Below are 20914 nucleotides of genomic sequence, written 5' to 3'. Positions count from 1 at the left end.
ATGCCCGTCCACCTGAAAAAAGTTCCAAGAGCCAGGTTTTGAAAGAAGGATGCAGAAAACCTGCCAGGGAGGCCATTTGAGGGCCGCTTTGCCTGGCAGGGCCCCATGTGCTCCGGTCAAACCCCCCTCACCTCAGCTCTGTGGGCTGGTTGGTTCCAGGCATGGAACAGGGCCACAGTCTTATCTGGTTGTGAAAATGTCCCACAACTTTTCTTCATGGATAGTTTTGGGTAAAATAGACAATTTTAGTTCGTTTGGAAAATACTTCATATATAAAATACAACACTTCATACATAGAATATAATAATAAAATACAAATTAAACCCAAACAAACAAACAAACAAAAAACCCCCCAAAAAACCCCGCAGCACATCCAGAAAAGGCTGCTTATGTGTAGCAAGCCACTGGACTTTCCATTCAAGTAGGCTCCAGGCCCTCCCTAACTTTCTTCTAGACATTTTTTTTTAAGATTTTATTTATTTATTTGAGGGAGAAATAGAGAGTGAGAGAGGGGTATGCATGGGGGGAGGGGGAGGTCAAAGGGAGAGAGACAAGCAGACTCCCTGCTGAGGAGAGAGCCCCAAGTGAGTCTTGATCCCAGGACCCCAGGACCATGACCTAAACGGAAGGCAGATGCTTAACCCACCAAGCCACCCAGGCGCCCCTCTTCTAGCTTTCACACTCCGTTGCTCTCCACAGCTACCCCCAGGCTGGCTCCTTCCTAGGCAAGGCCCAGGCGCCCAGTGCCGCCCCGCACTCCTGGCTGCGGGTCCTTCAGGGAGCATCTAACAGCACCGTGGTGAGATGCTGACACCTTGTGGCCAGTCGGCAGCGCGTTGCTTTTCCTCCTCCAGCTAAGAGTAAGACAGCAGAGGCCAAGGGTGGGTGAACTGTTTCTGTAAATGGCCAGAGGGCAAATGTTCTAGACCTTGTGGACCCATGGTATCTGCTGCTGCGGTAACACAGAAGCACCCATAGACACTGTGTAAATGAGTGGGCGTGGCTATATGCCAATGAGACTTTCTGGATTTCATATAACTTTCATGTGTCATGAAATATTATTCTTTTAACTTTCCCAACCATTTAAAAAACACAAAAATCATTCTTAGCCTGTGGGCTATGCAACACAGGCTGGGGCTGGATAAGGCTGGCAAGCCCTTGTTTGCCACGGTCTGGCCCCACACACTTGCCTCCCGTGCTCCCGATCCCAACTCCCCACTGTCACACCTGGGATCTTTACTTTGTCATTATTCCGTCAAGAGGAACCAACCGGATCGCTGCTCTAACCAGACTGCTACGACTAAGCCTTCTTTTGTACAGAAATCCTGGAGTTATTGGTTTTCACTGTAAGTATCCATCAGGGGCCCAGCCCTGTGTGAGAGCCATGAAAGAGCCTGGAGTTTTAACCAATGTGTATTTAAGATTTACTTTTATTAATTCATTTGTTCAGACAAACTTACTGAACACTTCGTGTAACCTAGGCAATGTAATAAAACAGACCTGGTCTCTGCCCATGAGGTGTTCATAACCTTGTTGAGAAGATGGACACAAGGAGGCAAGCATTATGATGGGGTGGTACAGGGGGTGCGGAAGCCCAGAGGAGGCACTTAACCCACAGGTGGAGGTCAAGGAGAGCTTCCTGGAGGAGGAGGCGATCTCTAAGCCAATATCTGAGGAGTATATGGAAGAGGGAAGAATGAGGCAAGGCATTCCAGGGAAAGGTCCAGAGCCTAAAAAGGATTCTTTCAAGAGAATTATAAGCATCAGAGATGTAGTGAAGATTCAGATATAATATTTGCCCTCAAGGCCTCCCAGTCTGGTGGGTGAGACAGGCTACTATAAGCTGCTATTATGTTGTGGAGAGAGATTTAAAGAAGTTTTCTCTCTAGACTTGTAGAATTGGTTATCAGTGAGCCTCAAGACAGTAAGCAGTGGGCAAGTGGGTACACAGGGTACTGAGAGGCTCTGAGGGAGTAGAGATGTGGGCCTGACTTCTCTGGTCCAGAAGCCCCTGAGAGGAGAGGGGGCTCGAACTGAGCTGTGAAGGAAGTGTAGACCTCGGTGCAGAAGGAAGGACGGATGTGTGGAGGGATGTGTGAACCTCTTAACAGCAACAGGTATTTTTCTCGGTTCCACCAATTAAAAATGTGACCTTGGACGGTTATTTAACCTCTATTTGCCTTAGTTTCCTCATCTGATTCTACCTTTTAAGGTTGTTATGAGGACTGAATAAGCTAATACGTATAAAATCCTGAGAACAGTGCCTGGCGCTGGGCTGGCTTCATGGGCAGGCAGCCTCCGCCGTCCCACAGGGCCCCACACTCAGAAGGTGAAGGGTCCCACTTCAGGTTTAATGCTCTGCTGTTGCCTTCTTGAAATTCTTAATGATTTCAGAACAAGGAGCCCCGTGCTTTCATTTTGCATGGCCACAAATTATATAGCTGGTCCTGCCTGGGCATGGTATGTGCTGAAAAACTTCAGGTTTCATTTTAGAGCCTAGAAGAGCAAATCTGATTCAATATATTCATTTTTTTTTTTAAAGATTTTATTTATTTATTTGACAGAGAGAGATCACAAGTAGGCAGAGAGGCAGGCAGGCAGAGAGAGAGGAGGAAGCAGGCTCCCCGCCGAGCAGAGAGCCTGACGTGGGACTCGATCCCAGGACCCTGAGATCATGACCTGAGCCGAAGGCAGCGGCTTAACCCACTGAGCCACCCAGGCGCCCTCAATATATTCATTTTAGAAGGGAAGAGATGGCCACTCGGTGCCCATGTCTTGCGCAAGGTGAACAGCGGGTGGGCTGCCCTAAGGAAGCCTGGAGCCGGGGAGTTGACAATCTTCCGGGTCTTCCGGGTGAAGGCAGGACAATGACCCAACTCCCCGCCCCCACCCCATGCCCCCAGAAGGCAACATAAGGAGAGAAGAGCAGACAGACTCCTTTGAAAGAGCTTAGAGAAAGAGGTGGTATGAAAAAGAGCATGAACAGTTGTAGAGGTAGGAGGGAAGCTGGCTATTTTGGGAAGCCAAGAGAAGATTCTCGGAGTAAAACGTAGTGATGAAGCCATGGAAACAAGAACTGAGACAGGCTCTTGGATCTTGGCCACAAGAGGTCATAGATGAGCTTGGAGAAATGAGTGTCAGAAGAGTGTGCGGACCAGGTTTAAAGGAGGGGCACCGGTGGAGATGGCCTCAGGCCAGTATTTAAAAGGCTGAGAAAAAGCATAGGGAGAAAGGGCACGAAGAAAGGAGGTTGCTTTGAAGGGGGTGGAAGGAGAGCCAGTTCCCAACTGGGATGCCGAGGAAGGACCACTGGAGGCAGTAAGTTAGCCAAGAAGAGGCACACCTCTTTCTCTGTGTTTGTAGGAGAAAGGAGCATGGAGGTGAGCTGCTGACGGCTACGAGGGCAACGGCTCCTCTGGAAGCCTGTTGTCTCCCCAGCTGCACGGTGGCATTCTCAAAGTAGATGTCTGGGGCAATGCAGCAGCGAAGAAGAGAGCTTACTCATTGGAGTCGGCATGTCCGGGTTCAGCTGCGAGGTTATTATCTGTGAGGACCTGGAGCAAATTCGTCAGCCCTCAGTGCTTCGGTTTCCCTAGCTGGAAAATGGGGATAACCAAGGTTGTGCAGATTAGCTGCTGCGATCTGGGTAAAGCCCTCAATGTAGTGTCTGATAGACAGCAAGCAAGTGTTCATGAAAGGGTAGCTATTATTAACAGCCACTCTGGTTCTCTTGTGAACCTCCTGTGGGTCTAGGCCAGCAAACAGGAGGAGCCCAGGGTTGGCTGCTTCACAGGAAGTTTCTCTGGAAGTGTGGTCATAAGAATAGAAATGATCTAGAAGTAGCATAGCGTCTTTCACAAGGGCTTTGTTCTACAATAAATGCTACCAGACATGTAATAAATGCTTCTAAGCACATCCTCTATAATCAGCACCCCCTAGAAAGTTCCCCTCCCCTACTGCTCTTGGCCTTGGCTCTGGCCATACCCACTGCCCCAGTAAGCAGTATCAGCTGTCAGCAGGCTTCTCGTCTTTTGGATTAGGTTCCTTCACAGGGATCTTCCCATGGTTATACGAATGGAGAATTGGAGAACGCTTTACAAACACTTCCAATGTCTCATAGCAATGAGAGGCCAGTGTGAAGGGTGGACGGAGTTCTTCTGTGGCACAGAAATCAGAGTTGGAGCAGATCCAGCGGGCTATGTCACCCTGAGCTTGTGGGTCATTGCAGAATCGTTCACAGAAATTCCTGCTGCATTGGATTTTGTCCAGGCCAATGCAACGTGTTCAGGGATCACAGAGCAATCTCTCAAGGGAAGAAAGGAAGGCCTGTTGCTTGGAATGGCTTAGAGCATTTTTGGTAGCCATCCAAAGCAGCTATCACTCATCAAATCTGCCTTCCCTTCCAGCAAAAAGCCAACTGTATAGAACCCTACATATAGAGCTCTAAGAATAGTAAGGCACTCCAAGAACATACTGCACTTGGCCTAAATACAACTGTGCAGGGCTTGACGAGGTTTTTTTTACTCTCAAAGCTGGGTGAGTTGGAACAAACAAACAAAAAATATTTTCCCCAAGTAGTGTGCAGAGAAGAAATGAGAAAGACAGCATAGGAGAGCATCCTGGCATGTTATTCTCTGACCTGGGCTGCCTTTTCAGGGCATGGACTGACTCCACAACCACCAAAGCAAACCCATAAGCCCAAACCCAAAGGTAGTGGGCACAGCAGGCTCCCCACCCCCCTCAATTCATTGACTCTACACTAGCCTGAGCAAGCCCCAAACTCCTGTAACAGGTGGTAATTTGTTATTTCCAGCAACAGGAATTTGAAACCATCAGCCTCCACAATAAACATTTGATTTATTGGCCTCCTTGCCATAAGTATAGAAAGTGAGAACAGGTTTCACCCAAAGCTGCAGTTCTGAGCAAGGAGAGCTCCCAGAGTGCACACGTTAAGCCACACCCCACTATTTGTGGGAAGAAAAAAATCTACATGTGGGTCTATCCATGAGAAGTCTGGGTTAGATACTCTCCTTAATAGGAGTTGGTGCTAGTAAGGATTTTTTTTTCTTTTTAAAAGATTTTATTTATTTATTTGTCAGAGAGAGGAGCGAGAATGAGCACAAGCAGACAGAGTGGTAGGCAGAGGCAGAGGGAGAAGCAGGCTCCCAGCTGAGCAAGGAGCCTGATGCGGGACCCGATCCCAGGACGCTAGGACCATGACCTGAGCCGAAGGCAGCCACCCAACCAGCTGAGCCACCCAGGCGTCCCGGTGCTAGTAAGGATTTGAGAGAGCTTTTATTCTCCACTTTAAAGCTTTCTGTACTGTCTGAAATCTTTACTTAGTGTTACTTTTATTGTTGGAAGAACAGCAATCTTACTTGGAAATTATTTTCCCGTTCTCAGGTGGGCAAACGCGACAGGGGTTGCAGCTTCCTGCTGCTGAGGCAGAGCAGATGGATAGCTGAAGGCCCTCACGAACAAGATTATAGGAAGAACTGGGGCGCCTGGATGGCTCAGGTTGAGGCTGTGCCTTCAGCTCAGGTCATGATCTGAGGGTCCTGGGATTGAGACCTGCATCAGGCTCTCTGCTCAGCAGGAAGCCTGCTTCCTCCTCTCTCTCTCTCTGCCTGCCTCTCTGCCTACTTGTGATCTCTGTCTGCCAGATAAATAATTAAAATATTTTAAAAATATATTTTAAAAAAAGATTATAGGAAGAACTGGCTTTGGCCATTCCTGGATAGTCCCCTCTTGCTCCCTGCACACAGAGAGAAAACACTGCAGGTCACCATACATCATCAGTCCCTTGGTCAGCTAACCACATTTCATCCTTTAGGTCTCCTTGTAGATGTCACTTCTTCTGGGAATCCATCCCTGTCCTGCAAAGCTTGAGTCCTATGTTCCTCCCGTATCCTTCCAAACCACATGCACTGTAATGATTTTTATCTTTTGGCCACCCCCGCTAGACTTGAAGGTTCCCTGAAGGCAGAGGTGTTTTATTCAACTGTATAGCCCTTCTACCTTAGGAAAGTGCTGACAGACTCAATAAACATTTATTGAATAATTATTTGTTTGGGGACCTTTTATAATCAGAACAATTTAAGGGATACAAAGATGAAAAAGAAACCATTTGTTTTCAAGGAACTTACAACTAAGTGGGGGCAGACAGATGTGTTTGACAATGAACTGTAAAACCAAGCACTGGTTTATGGGTGAAAAGAGTTACAAAGAACCAAAATGAAGATAAGAAAGGTTTTGAACTCTGAACATTTCTCATTCATTGTGTCTTCTGATTCAGAATCCCCATACTGGAATGCTAGGATGGGGTATGTGCATGTTCTTATAAGGATTCAGGTTCTTAGGACCTTTATTAGAATTTGACTCATGATCTTTCTTCTGTCCTGCTGTGGCAGTTGCCAGGAATTACCTGCCACTTAATCTTAATTGATGTTTGTGAAATGCCTTGTCTTCCTCTGCTGAAAATCTGTTAAGTGTTGAGCATTACAGTATTACAGTGGTTGTTTTATTACTAAAGCAGTGCCAACGAGGTTACACAACAGCTTGGATCAGGAAGTGAAACAAGGGCGGTGATCCCACTGAAGCTACAGGGGATGGGGATTTGGGATGGTAAAATGTTAATTACCCGAGACGGAATGCAGGCTGGAGTCCAGAGCTGTGCTCCTGGAGATCATTTCAGTCCCAGAGGCTGGGGCTGGCTCTTTGGCAGTGGGTCCTAAGCATCCTGCCCTCCCCTGGCTGGAATGTTGGATTCACTTCCCTGAAAGCTGCCACAGAGAAAGAATCTAATGGCGAGGAGCCAGGAGCACACGTCTCGCACAGCATCAGGGGCCACTCTGGAAGCTTCCCAGGAGCTGAAGGGCTGTTCCATTTGCATGTAATAAATTATTTATTTCTAAAGCAATTTACTCTTTATCTCTCTTTAGACTCTCTTTCTGAGGTCTCTCTCCAAAGAGTGAGCTGGAGATAGATGAGGGAGGGTTGAGGCGGTAGGCTTGGCACACAAGGATGGTAGAAATGCTCATTTATAAAGCTGAGAAAATAAACACAGAAGTAGATGGGCTTATGGTCAGGAAACACCAAGATGGTTTACTTTGGGGTGGAGAGGAACGGGTGCCCTAGAGGAGAATGCGGTGGCGGCAATGACAACCTCTCCACAGCTTTAGTCTCCCACAATGTCACCTACAGAAACTGATGGGGGGGGGGAAGACTTGCATTCGTAATAAACACATTTAGAAGATGCTGCGTTGGCTATCAAGTAAGATTCCGAAGGAAGAGGCGCCAATTAAAAGAGCAAAGGCTCTGGAGTCAGACGGTCCTAGGACCAACGCCGGGTTCACCAATTACGTTCTATCTGGGTGACCTTGGGAAGGTGTCCTACATCTCTTTAGAGCCTTCGTTTCTATCTGTAAAATTCAGAGAATGTAAAACTCACAGATTTAGCCAGAAAATCCCTGTAAAAACCCCAGAACAGTAGTTGTCACAAAGCAGGCACAAAATAAACGACAGTCATTATTATCGTCAACTACGGGCCAAACGACCAGAGTCATCCAAACTCTCGGCAAACAATCAACCGTAGCACCGAGAATCCGATCTGACGGACGCGCCTATTTACCCAATAAGGTACCAGGAAAGAACTCTGTGGAGTCAAACCAATGGCACTAGTCCTTGTTGTTGGACGGGTTTTCTGACTGCCCCACCAATAGCTTGAAGATTTGACTAGAGAGTGACATTCTGACAGTCCAATGACGCACAGCCAGCCCACACTCAGCACTTCGAAGGGGATAAATCAAGGAGCCGGCGCGTATAGATTCCGTTATTAGGCAATACTGGATGGAGAGAGGAGCTCAGGGGAAACAGCGCGAGGGCGAGGCACCAATGAGCTAAAAAAAGAAAAAAGAGGATGGTTGCGCCAAGTGAGCTCGGCCGCCATCATGCTCTAGTTTCCCCTTCGCCTCTCCGCGTCCGCGACCAAGGAAGCGGCCTCTGGGATGCTGAGGGGGTGTGTCCCCGAATGATTGGCGCAGGCAGCTCAGCCAATCCTAGCTCGTCAAACGGGAAGCCCTTGACCAATGAGGGGCGACGGCAGCGGCGAGGAATTGGAGGGGCGGAACCGCAGCTTGATGGGCACAAAAGTCAGCCAGTGAGAGCCGGAAGCATCCTCCCTACGGCCAATGGAGTGGGGCTCTGGGCGGGCTCCCGAGTGTTTGTGTTGTGGTTTTGGGGGAGGGAGGCGGAGGGGAAAGTTTGTTTATTTTGTTTTTAGTTTCTGGGGTCCCCGTGTTTCTGGGAGGTGAAGCGGGAGGGAGTGACCCCCCGCGCCCCTTCAGTCCCCCTACTACGTCGCCTCCATTGCTTGCGGAGAAGCGGGGACCGCGCGCATCGCAGCGCATCGCCTCACAGCGGAACGCCGCGCACTGGGAGCCGGCGCGGCTCGGCGGTGAGTGAGGACCGACGGCCACTGCCGCCCTTCCCCTCCCCCGCGCACCGCCCAGTCAGAGCTGGGCGGCCGGGTGGGCGAGGACAGCCGCGGGAGCGCGCGGCGCGGGCCGGCCTGTCAAGCTGAGGCGCAGCGTGTGCGTGTCCTCGCGAGTGAGCGCGCGCGGCGGGGACAGGGCCTGGGGGGGGGGGGGGCGGGAGCGCGCGCGGGCCCCGGCGGGGGCGGCGGCGTTGAGCTCGCGCTCCGTGGGGGCGGGCGTGTGGTGGGTTTGACCCCGGGGCGGGGAGGGACGCGGGCCACGTCCCGCGCGCAGAGAAGGGGCGCCGGGAATGGCAGGGCCGGGGCAGGCGGGCGGGCGCGCGCGGCTCCGGGCGTCACGCGCCAGCAGGTGTGAGCTGGGGGAGGGCTTCCGGGTGGGCTGGTCGAGTCGGGTTCGCTTCCCGTCGCTGGGGGGCCTCCGGGGCGGCGAGGCGCTCCCTGTCGCGGCGGAGAGCGGGGGCTCCAGCGGAGACGCGTCGTGCCCCCTGCCTGGCGGGGCGGGTGGTGCAGAGGGAGGCGTCAGGCCTCCGAGCCTCCCGGTCCCTGCCGGCGCGGGAGCTGCGTGACAGCGCGAACGCGTTCCCCTGCTTAATCCGGGCCGGGGGTGTGCGGGGGGGGGGGGGGTGTCGCACCCCTCACCTTAGAGCCCTGCGGCGTGGCCACCTTCGAGAGGCGATTCAGGCTGGCCACGAGGAAATGGGACCAGACGGCACGAGGGGTGTTTCCTGTGTCCTCCTGAGCTGGCTCCCCTTAGCTTCAAACTAGCGGGTTTGTTAGCCAGCGGGGGGCCAGGCACCCTAAAGTGGCTGAGGACACCCAGTAACCGTAGCTTCTTGTTAGGTGTCTTAAGTAAGGACCAGCCCATCCTCAATTCTTAAGGACAGTGTACTAGTCTCTGTCTTTTAAGATTCCTTGCTTTCTCACGTATGTCTCGGCTGTTTTATTACTCTTCAGCATCTGTGCTGGAAATTGTGCGAGGAATAAGACGAATTTCAAGGTGGTCATTTGTATTACAATATAAGCAAAATTATGCAAGATAGAATTGGCCAGAGATATTTCTCCATAGTGAATAAAACGTTATGGGTTGCCTTCCTACCCCTGCCCGGCCACTCCCAGGAGTTAAGCGTACAGAAATAAGGTGTATAAACATCTTGCATCTTAGCATCTTGTGAAAGTTTAAGAATAGAGGCTATTTCCTTCATAGTTGTGGGGAATTTCAGTGGAGGATAGCTTCCTGTTGATTTGGAGAGGCATCAGTGATTTCTGCTTTGAAACTATATTTATTGTTTTGGTAGTGTTGTGTAAATGCCTCTTTAAAAGCAGAACTTTTAGCACCCCTGCAGCGTGCTGTGTGGCTGTAGGTAGGTAGTGGGAGGGATATGAATGGAGTAGGTACCTACACTAAGGGATCCAGAACACAAAGCGACTGGCTTGTCCCACTTGGACACAGCGATGATGATAACAGCTGCCTTTATATTTTCTTGGTTCCTGGCTGTTTTTAGGTGCTTGTCCCAAACAAACATCATTATTTGAGCAAAATAGTTTCTGATAGGACTTAAGAAGAAGAAATTACCAAGCTGTTTTTCTAAAGTACCATATACATGCTGTGCCCTTGAAAAAATTTTTTTCTTCTTCATTAAAATAGAAGCACTTAAGGGCATCTGGGTGGCTCAGTTGGTTGAGCGTCTGCCTTCGGCTCAGGTCATGATCCTGGCATCTAGGGATCGAGTCCCACATCGGTCTCCCTGCTCGGCAGGGAGTCTGTTTCTCCCTCTGACCCTTAACCCTCTCATGCTCTCTTCCTTTCTCTCTCTCTCCAATAAATAAATAAATATATTTTAAAAAAAAAATAGAAGCACTTAAAAATGTTTTAAGTCAGAACAATACTATTTGTTCAAATGATGGTAAAAATATTAACCAACATTCACTGCTTTCTAATATGCCAGCCTCTGTATTTTTTGTTGTTGTTGTTCTAATCCTTACCTCAGATCTGTCATGTAGGTGACATCACTGTTTTGTGGCTAGGAAAAAGACCATCCAAGAGCTGCACAGCTAGGAACTTGGAGGGATAGGTTTAGTTAGTTTCACGTCTGTCTGGTTTCAAAGCCTGCACTTATTCCATTTTGCCTCCTAATTTATCCTGAGGAAATAAGGCAGAAAGGACTCTGAAAAGTAGGAAAAGAAATGAGAAGTGCCACTGATGGTGAGGCTGCCCATGCCTAACTTAAGACGTCAGTATTAAATTAAATTCATTCTTAGTTTTTAGAAATTAAGAACATTTTTACAAAATTACATCCCAGCTTTGTTTTTATTTCTTCCTTCTTTCATTCTTATATATACAAATACATTCAATTCAGAAGGGCAAGGTTTTCGGAGCGCTTTATGCAAATCTCTACCCCCAGGACCTTGTTATTGTGATAAATGCTCATCTAGGGACAAGGCATTGCTCACTTTTGTATCTAGGACAGTGCGTGGCACATAGTAGGAACACAGTAAATGTTAGTGGACTAAGGAGCACAGTCAAAAATGTAATGACTTCGGGTTTAACAGTTTTAGTTTAATGGGACAATAAGAAAGTGAATAGTTCATGTGCAAAATGCGTATTCTAGAAAAACGCTGGAATGGAGCCACTCGTGGTGTGGAAGGTTGGCTCTGCCAGTTTGCTAAATCTCCCAGTTCTTACTGTTTGAGCTATGTGCCATTCTGTTTTTCCTTTCACCTCCGGAGTTCTAAAAGAGGAGGCTGTACTGAGTGCTTTCCTTCACTGCTCGAGTTATGCTTTGAACCTTTACAGCCTGGCTCCCAGCCTTTGTGAGGCTTTTTTCCAAGGTTGCCAGTTACCTAATGGTTAAAAGTCCCAGAGCATCTTTCTCGGATTTATCCTGTTACGTCTCCTTGCAGCAGTCAGTCCTTTTGACTACCCCTCCCCCTTTAAAAAATAACAGTCACATTAGCTTTTATTTTTATTTTTTAAAATTTAATTTAATTTTATTTTTAAAGATTTTATTTATTTGACAGACAGAGATCACAAGTAGGCAGAGAGGCAGGCAGAGGGTGGGGGGAAGCAGGCTTCCTGCTGAGCAGAGAGCCCAATGTGGGGCTTGATCCCAGGACTCTGGGATCGTGACCTGAGCTGAAGGCAGAGGTTTAACCCACTGAGCCACCCAGGCACCCCTCACATTAGCTTTTAATATGTGTACAGTTCTATGAATGTGAACATGTGTATAGGTTCATGTAACCACCACCACAGTCAGGATACAGATATCATTCCCTCAAAAAAACATCCTCATACTATATTCCTTTTGATTCCCCTTCCTCCTGACTTCTATCCTGAAGATAAACAAACAGTCTTAGGCTCCTTTTGTTGTTTGTTATTCTTTTATTTTTCTCTGCCTACTCCTGAAAAATGTTATTTACTTTGGGGACTTAAAACTATCTATCACATTTAGATCTGCTAACCTCCATATCCATGCCTGATCTCTCTTCTGTACTCCAAAACAACATCAGTATTTACCTGCTGGAATGCACTGTGCCTTCCTACTCAGTATGTTTAAAGTTTTGTTTAACTTTGCCTTCTAAACCAGTTCTTCCATCAGATTTTTCTGTACATTTTGGTGATGCCGTCCGTCTCCCTGCTTGGAACCCTGGAACACTTGGAGGGCCGTATAATAAATTCTCTTATCCCAGACCCGGAATCCTGCTACTTAGCTACAAATATTGGCTCCTACCCCCTTTGCTGCCAAGCTGGCTCCCATTCAGTAGTCTGAGCGGAGCGTAGGTAATTGGAGTCCTTAGAACACCATCAGGTTTGGACCTCTTCTCTGGTCAGAAGCCCTTGTGGCTTCCAGTTGCACTGAGGCCTGTTTGGGATTTTATTTTTCATCCTTCGAGGCTTGGTAAGATCTGGTTTCCGCCTCCCTCTCCAACCTTCTCTCATCTCTTTTTTGGCCCACCTCCCCCCCACTTTGGATATCCCAGTTACTTGGTTTTTCTTTGAATTCCTTGAATTACCCAAGCCTTTTGCAGGTTTAAGGTTTTTGCACATACCACATACCACTCTCCTGGCTTGGACTGTTCCTCCCCTGCCTCCTCCTTAATCTTCACCCACCTGACTTCAGGGTTCAGATTAAATTGTCACTTCTTCAGAGACACTTTCCTCTATGACCTTCCACCACTCCATCCAGCCTCAGTCAGGTCTTTGAAAAGCTCCTGTTCCTTTTTCATAGCTCTCACCACGATTGTGATTCAAGACCATGTCTGTTTTGTTTCCCATGTCTCCAGAGCCGAGCCAAGTATCAGGCGTACAATAAACTGCCAGTAAATATTTGTTGGCTGTGTTATGAGTCTGGATTTTGTTTTTATAATGTATTGCTTTCTTGTAGTTCCTGGTAGCCTTGCCTTCTACCTCCTACCTTCTCTGGGACTTGATCTCACTGTCGGGAGTCTTGCCACACACAAAGCTGAAATTGCTGAAGATGGCACCGAGCCTTTTCTCCTCCTGAAGTGTGCCCCTGCCTGGGAGCCCTCTGAGGCGTCCTAGATCTAACCCAGACTGGCTGAGCTTGCTGAGTCCGCTGAGCGGTGCACCTTGGTTGTCCAAGTACAGGCTGGGACCAGTGCCTGTAGCTGTTACTCTTCGCTCACCAACCCCTGCTCTTGATCTCTTCTTCCTCTCTCCACCCAGCCTGTGGCTTCTAAAGACCTTGTCTACTTTCCAGCTGAGCCTGCTTACCCTTTGACATTTGCCAGCCTTTTGACATTGACAACTGCCTCTGGTGTCTTGACCCTCCAGATCGCCCCGCACTGATCTTCCTGAAACGGCGCTTTTTTTTTTTTTTTTTTTAAAAGATTTTATTTATTTATCAGAGAGAGAGAGAGGGAGAGAACAAGCACAGGCAGACAGAATGGCAGGCAGAGGCAGAGGGAGAAGCAGGCTCCCCGCCGAGCAAGGAGCCCGATGTGGGACTTGATCCCAGGACACTGGGATCATGACCTGAGCCGAAGGCAGCTGCTTAACCAACTGAGCCACCCAGGAGTCCCAAAACGGCGCTTTTTTACGTACCCTGCCCCCTCCCCAAATCAACCACAGGCACTTAAGGTTGAAAACCTTTAGTGGTGTTTCATTGCCTAGAGGGCTTCAACTCCTCAGTTGTTATTCCAGGCACTCTGGACTAGCACTGTCCAGTGACATGGAATGCGAGCCACAAACGTGAGCCACATACGTAGTCATAAATATTCTGGTAGCCACAGTTAAAAAGTAGGGTGAAGTAGATTTTCATAAAATTTTATTTACTTCAGTATATCCAGATTATTTTATGTAAACGTGTCATCAGTAGAAAAAATTACAGAGATGTTTTACAATTTTTTTTATGTTAGGTCTTTGAAATTTGGAGTGTATTTTTCACTTCATCTCAATTCAGACTAACTGCTTTTCAAGTGCTCAGCAGCCACCGGCTGCTAATGGCTACCATGTTGGACAGCACAGCTCTGAACCACGTACTCAGTATGGTTGGAGCGCTATACCTAGCTCTTCCTAGCTAATTCCAGCCACTAGCCTTTTGATAACTATTCCCTATCTACAACCAGTTCCTCATCCAAATACGGTGACCTTCCTTGCTCGGGAATCCTGAGGTATCCCAAAACTTCACTTCTCACCATTTCCTCTGACCCTTTATCCTTATTTTTGTGTGTGTTGCTGTTCTGCTATAAAGTAAGTACTTAAAATATTTACGCCTTTGCATTGTTATCTGAGGTAAAGTTCAAGTATTTTAAAACTGATATTGAGGGGCGCCTGGGTGGCTCAGTGGGTTAAGCCTCTGCCTTCGGCTCAGGTCATGATCTCAGGGTCCTGGGATCAAGCCTCACATCGGGCTCTCTGCTCAGCAGGGAGCGCATTTCCCCCCCTCTCTGCCTGCCTCTCTGCCTACTTGTGATCTCTCTCTCTTTGTTAAATAAAGAAATAAAAATCTTAAAAAAAAAAAAAAGGCATGGGTACTGACCAATGGAAATAAGCACCTGACGAATCAGAACTGATGGCAGCTGTGCAGAGCCTCTGTGTTCTCATCTGTGTGTGCCTGCTGAATTACAGCTCTCACTGTCCTGAGTTGTGTGCTGTTGGCTTCCCCCATCAGACTATAAGTTCTTGAAGGCAGGTTTTTGTCCTGCTCATCTTTGCAATCCTTACAGCTCCTGTGCTGACCTGTCGTAGGCAGTCCATAAATACTGTAAATAAGTGAACAAATGTTACCTTATATCTTGTTTTATTTTATGTTTTATATTATATCTTTCCAAGTAGAAACTAAAATGTAAGTCATTTCGGTTCAGAGATCATGGATTATGGAGGAGTATATGGAATATTTTCTTGATGGTCTTCATAGGAGCATTTCTTCTGAATGAAGATTTGCTTTAAAAAATAACTGTTGGGGTGTGCTTGGGTGGCTCCGTCGGTTAAGCATTCAAGTCTTGATCTCAGATCATGAGTTCTAGCCCCGATTTAAGAAAAAAGGGGGGGCACCTGGGTGGCTCAGTGGGTTAAAGCCTCTGCCTTCAACTCAGGTCATGATCCCAGGGTCCTGGGATCAAGCCCCGCATTGGGCTCTCTGCTCAGTGGGGAGCCTGCTTCCTCCTCTCTCTCTCTGCCTCCCTCTCTCCTTACTTGTGATCTGTCTGTCAAATAAATAAATAAACTCTTAAAAAAAAAAAAAAGAGATATCAACAAAAAAATAACTGTTTGGGCGCCTGGCAGGCTCAGTCAGAGGAGCATGCAACACTTGATCTCAGAGTTTAAGTTTAAGCCCCACTTTGAGTATAGAGATTACTTAAAATATAAAATCTTAAAAAAACAAAAAAATAACAAGTAACTGTTTTAGGGCACCTGGCTAGCTCAGTCTGTAGAGCATGTGACTCTTGCTCTTGGGGTCCTGCCCCGCATTGGGGACATAGAGATTACTTAAAACGTTTGTTAGTGCCCATTGGTGATGGTTAAAAAGTTGAATAAAGATTAAAAAATGATAACTGTTTAGACATTATTATGGGTTTTCAGGTTGGGTCAGAAATGAAGTTTGGCTTTAATTGAATGAGATTTCTCTTGTGGTTTGTAAACTGTCTCAGAAAGCAGCTTCAAAAGAGCTCCTTGAAATTAATGCATACTCTCCCAGAGTTAGAAACGCAGTTGGTTTTGGAAAGGCACCGCACTGGGAGTTAAAGTAGTGATTGGTCTGTATGGCAGACATTTGCTTGAATCCGTACCATATTCCAAGTACAGGAATGAATGAAAATTCAAAAACTATAATAGTATGGAAAAAATGCCCCTTTAACACAGAGACAAAATGATTAATGCTTCCTAAGAAGATTTAATTTTTCTCTGCTCCATTATATCTTACTCATTCCTAGCATGACTGCACTATATCACGTTTCTAGGTCTGTCACTAGATTGTATGTTTCTTTAGCACAGAACTCTTGTATTCATCTCTGCATTCCTAAGCACACACTGTACTGTGCCTGCCATATTGTACCCGCTCTGACCTCATTAAACATTTGAGGACCTCAAGTAAATTACTTAGCTTTTCAGAACTTCTGTGTTCTCTTTTGTAAGTAGAGAATTGTTGAAGCTGCAAGTATCATCTTTTAAAACTGTGTATCTGTTCTGTATGTTATACCGCAAATGTAAAACATTTACTCAAAAAACAAGTTGTAAATCTGATCATACTTGTCCCTTATTTAAAATTGTTAATGAGTCCCAAAAGCCTTGCCATCCTCTTTTGGAGTATAAACTTCAGGAAAAGAAATAACTGGTCTCTCATGTTCTCTGAAGACCCAGTGAAGACCCCGCCTCATTTCCGGTCATTCTCCCCTTTGCTGCCTGAACTCTCACCACATTGACCCTCTTCTGGTTCCTGAAATGCATTTTCCTCTTCACTCAAGGTCTCCTCCTTACACTTGCTATTCCCATAGCCTGGAAGCCCCCATACCTGACCTTAGTTGATGCCTCCTCAATCCTCAGAGCTCAGTTTATGTGTCACTTCTTGAGTGACTTCCTAATTATCCCCACCTCAGATTAGATGTGCTCCTTTTTTTTTTTCGTCAAGATTTATTTTTAAGTAACTTCTGCACCCAGTGTGGGGCTCAAACTCACAACCCTGAAGTCAAAAGTCATGTGCTTAACCCACTGGAACAGCTAGGCACCCTTAGATGCGCTCCTTTTAAACACTCAGAACACTTAGCAGAATTGTCATGGAATAGCGATGTAATTTGTGTAGTTTCTTTGTTAGAACATACCTATGTGAGGAAAAATACCTTGTCTGATTTGTTCACATTTGTGTAACCAGTATCTAGTACTGTAAGTTGCACATAGTAAGTACTCATAAGTATTTTTCAAATGAAGTTAGGAAAGAGAACTAAAAATAGAATTTTTAAAAAGTAGTGAGTCCAAAAAAAGTAGTCATTCTAACAGTTTAAATAAATATATGGGGGCAGGGTGGGGCTTCCCTTTTGTCTCCAAGTTCTTTTTTTTTTTTTTTTTAATTTCTAGTTGAAAATGGTAAACATTTGAGAATTACAGAAAGAATATTGTTCTTAAATTTTTTAAGTTGTCTGAAAATCTTATTTTATTTATTTATTTTTAAGATTTTATTTATTCATTCAACCGAGAGAGAGATCACAAGTAGGCAGAGAGGCAGGCAAAGAGAGGGGGAAACAGGCTCCCTGCTGAGCAGAGAGCCGGATGCGGGACTGGATCCCAAGACCCTGAGATCATGACCTGAGCTGAAGGCAGAGGCTTAACCCACTGAGCCACCCAGGCGCCCCTGAAAATCTTATTTTAGAGTTTAATGAGTATCCTTTTAATCCTTATTAGTAGAAATGATCAGAATGGTTATTCCTCTTTAAATCTTATGGGGCACCAGGGTGGCTCAGTTGATTGGGTGTCCAACTCTTGCTTTCTGCTCAGGCCATGATCTCAAGGTTGTAGGATTGAGCCCTGCAGGGGGTGGGGGTTGGGGAGGGGGGGCTCTGAGAGAGAGATTCCCCTCTTAGTAAAGAGTCTGCTTTTCTCCCTCTCCTCTGCCTGGCCCCCTGCTTTTGCATGCCATCTCCCTCCCTCCTTTTCTCTCTCTCTTACTCAAAATAAATAAATCTTAAAAAAAAAAAAAAAAAAAAAAAAAGGTAAGGAAAGGAAGAAAAAAAAGAAAAGCCAGGACTACAAGAATGGGATGAGAAGAGATCTTTGCTCCCAAGCAGTGCACAGCCACGTGGGTGAGGCTGACTTGGGCACAGAGGAGTGCCATCTGATGTAATAAAAGCTGTGATAGACATTGCAAGGGATGGGGCAGGAGGGAAGGAAGGTCATCAATACAACTGGAGGTCAAGAAAACCTTTCCAGGGAAGGAAGCACTCCCAGTAAGTCATGGAAGAAAAGGGCACTTCAGGCAGCGGGAACAGCCTGTGCAGAGGCACAAAGGAGCACATTTAGCACATGGAGAAGATGGTTAGCACAGTGGTATGCTTTATAAAGCTGGTCTGGGGGTACAGGGCCAACAGCTGACTTAATAGGCTGTGACATGTCAGCCTCAGACTCTTAGGTTATATTGCGTTTCAATACTAGAAATGATCTTAGAAATAATGATGTGATTCTGTATATTTGAATTCATAAAGGCATTATAATATGCCATTCAGTGTCAAATATACTCAATAAAACAAAACAAAATAGTAGCATTCAAAGAAGATGAGTCATAAACCAGAATGGTTCTTGTCACTGTACATGTAACTATGCTAATGATATCAGGTAGAACTAGAAAGTGGTGACTCATTAAGTTTATCTGTAGGAGCCCAGAATAAAGGAAGTGCCCTCTTGCTTGACTGCCTGAGGTGAGTGCTGATCTGTCTCTCAAGGCCCAGATGCTGAACCAGTGAAAGGGATAAGATCAGAAAGGAGTACCCAAAAGAGCCTCGGGGTATGTGTACATTTCTACATCTTGAAGGTTGTTATCTATTACTCTCCCATTGGTTCACTGAACTAGCATTGGTTTAATTTGATTCTCAACCAAAATTGAAAAAGGAATGTTTGTCGACTGGAAATCTAGCATATATTCCTTAATTTTACTCCTCTTCGGTTCATCAGCTCTTGGCTCTCTTGTCACTTCATGCCTCCTTTATCAGCCCTGTTACTCTTAAGTAGTGCCTCCTTTCGCTCAACCCACCCATCTCTTGCCATCTCTCTTTCCTCAAGGGGTGAATGAGACAGTGGATGGTGGGAGAGTGATAGCAGTGAGTTTAGTTTATTTCACTATGTTTGGAAAGAGGCACTTGGGTGGCTCAGTTGGGTGAGTGTTGGCCTCTTGATTTTGGCTCAGGTCATGATCTAGGGGTTGGAGGATCCAGCCCTGTGTCAGGCTTTGTGCTCAGTGGGATGTCTGCTCGAGACTGTCTTTCCCTCTCCCTCTCTCCTTCACCCTGCTCTCCCTCTCTTGCTCTAAAATAATGAATAGATAAATCTTTTTTAGAAAGATGTTTGGGAAAGAAAGGAAGGAGACAATGAAAGCAGAACAAGGTTGAGAAGACAAGTTAAGGTGAGATAGAAGACCTATTTAAAGGTGTGTAGCAAGGATCCAGGAATGAAAGAAATATTGAAACTGCTTGAGTGGAGAAGGTAGCAGGTAGTCCATAGGGCAAGGCCAACAGATTCCTTTGAAGGACATGGCTGGGGTAATAATCCTTAAAAGTTCCTTGTAGTTCCTCAACTAGAGAAAAGGGAGAATTTGGGGTTCTTTCTTGGTACCTTGAACTTAAAACAAGTTTATACTGCTCTGGCACCCAGCAGAATGGTTGGCACAGAATTTTTTTAAGATTTTATTTATTTATTTGACAGAGACACAGCAAGAGAGTAGCAGGGGGAGTGGGAGAGGTAGAAGCAGGCTCCTCGCTGAGCAGGGAGCTGGATATGAGGCTCAGTCCCAGAACCCTGGGACTGTGACCTGAGCCGAAGATAGACGCTTAATGACTGAGCCACCCAGGTGCCCCTAGGTGTAGACATTCCAAGAGATAAATTGGATGGAAAGAAAATACTAATTGTAACTTTGTAACTTTGAACTTGTTCTAGTTACTGGATCACACTGTATAGTTTATGATAAATGAATGTGTTTAATAATCCTTTAGTGAATAAGACAGGTGACATTGTATTCTTTTCCTAAAACTGTCAATTTATGAAAAGTATGTATTTAAAATATACTACAATTTTTATAATGCTGTTTTGGCATGTCTTTATTTTAAAAACAATATTGAGAGCCTCAAAGTAGAAGTAGATTAGGCTTCCTAATTTAGGCCCTATCAGTATACCTAGAGAAATGTTTCGAGCATCTGCTAGGTTCTGATGTGGAAGGAAGGAGATTCAAAGTAAGAAGATGAAAACTGAGGCCCTCCAAGGAGCCCAGGTACTTCCCTTCCTGTGAAAATGTGGCAGCTAATGTATCATGCTCCTTAGTATCCTCTTCATGAGGAAATCCTTTACCTCTGTGGATGTCTGTTTCTGGAACTTCTTCTTCTTCTTCTTCTTTTTTTAAAGGATTTTATTTATTTATTTGACAGGGAGAGAGATCACAAGTAGGCAGAGAGGCAGGCAGAGAGATGCGATACGGGGCTCCATCCCAGGACCCTGAGATCATGACCTGAGCTGAAGGCAGAGGCTTAACCCACTGAGCCACCCAGGCGCCCCTGTCTCTGGAACTTCTGAATATAGAATTTCCGCACTCAGATGGACCAACAGATTTTAAAATAAATCTCTTCCTGAGTACTCTTTTGTCAGCCTTTTCACTATAAAAGTTTTATATTTTTATACCAACGTATTTAAAATTTATGATGTTTTTATTTTACAGTTTGGCTCTGGCCCCTTAAAAGGACACACTATTGATTCCCACTTAAACCACACAGGTGGGTCTGTGGATTGGTATAAAGAGAGGAGGTCTTTTTACGCCCTCGCACGGGCATTCTTGAAACACAGACCCAGACGGGAAAACATTATTTTTAAAACACCAAGAGAATTAGTGAGAAGGCTCTTTGTAGAAAAAAACAAAAACAAAACAATAGAATGAAAGTGCAAAACACATCACATTTCAAGCCAGTAAGGGCTGGTTTGAAAACTTTAAAAAGGGGACCCTGTGCCCCACACACAGCTTGTGAGTCGGCCTCAGCACATTGTGACACCGCCCTCCCCTTCCTGAACCTGCCAGAGCCCCAGCTCAACACTGATGTTTTGTGTTTGCTTTGGAAGAGGATGCTCTCTAGACTTTTATTTACTGTACTTAAAAATGCATATTTAATGTCATTTTCTCTTGTTTTCCTTTAACCTCCCAAAGACTTGGGAATTGTCATTAAGGGTGCGTTGTTTTTTTTTGTTTTTTTTTTTTTCCAAGATTTCATTAATCCATT

General features: G+C 45.9%; 1 long non-coding RNA gene across 4 annotated transcripts in view; it reads left to right on the top strand.

The window, feature by feature from the left end:
• The first annotated feature begins 7804 nt into the window (after window positions 1–7804).
• The window catches only part of LOC116592740, a 150053-nt gene continuing 136943 nt past the window's right edge, over window positions 7805–20914 (top strand). For 2 of the 4 annotated variants that reach the window (XR_004286597.1, XR_004286599.1), the window contains exon 1: window positions 7805–8455. This is a non-coding gene — a long non-coding RNA (uncharacterized LOC116592740). The other 2 variants (XR_004286598.1, XR_004286600.1) reach the window with 2 other exon arrangements.

Source organism: Mustela erminea, chromosome 6 (genome assembly GCF_009829155.1).
Source record: "Mustela erminea isolate mMusErm1 chromosome 6, mMusErm1.Pri, whole genome shotgun sequence".
Classification (NCBI taxonomy): domain Eukaryota; kingdom Metazoa; phylum Chordata; class Mammalia; order Carnivora; family Mustelidae; genus Mustela; species Mustela erminea.
Note: the sequence above shows the minus strand (reverse complement) of the source record. Positions and strands in the feature narration are given on the sequence as shown.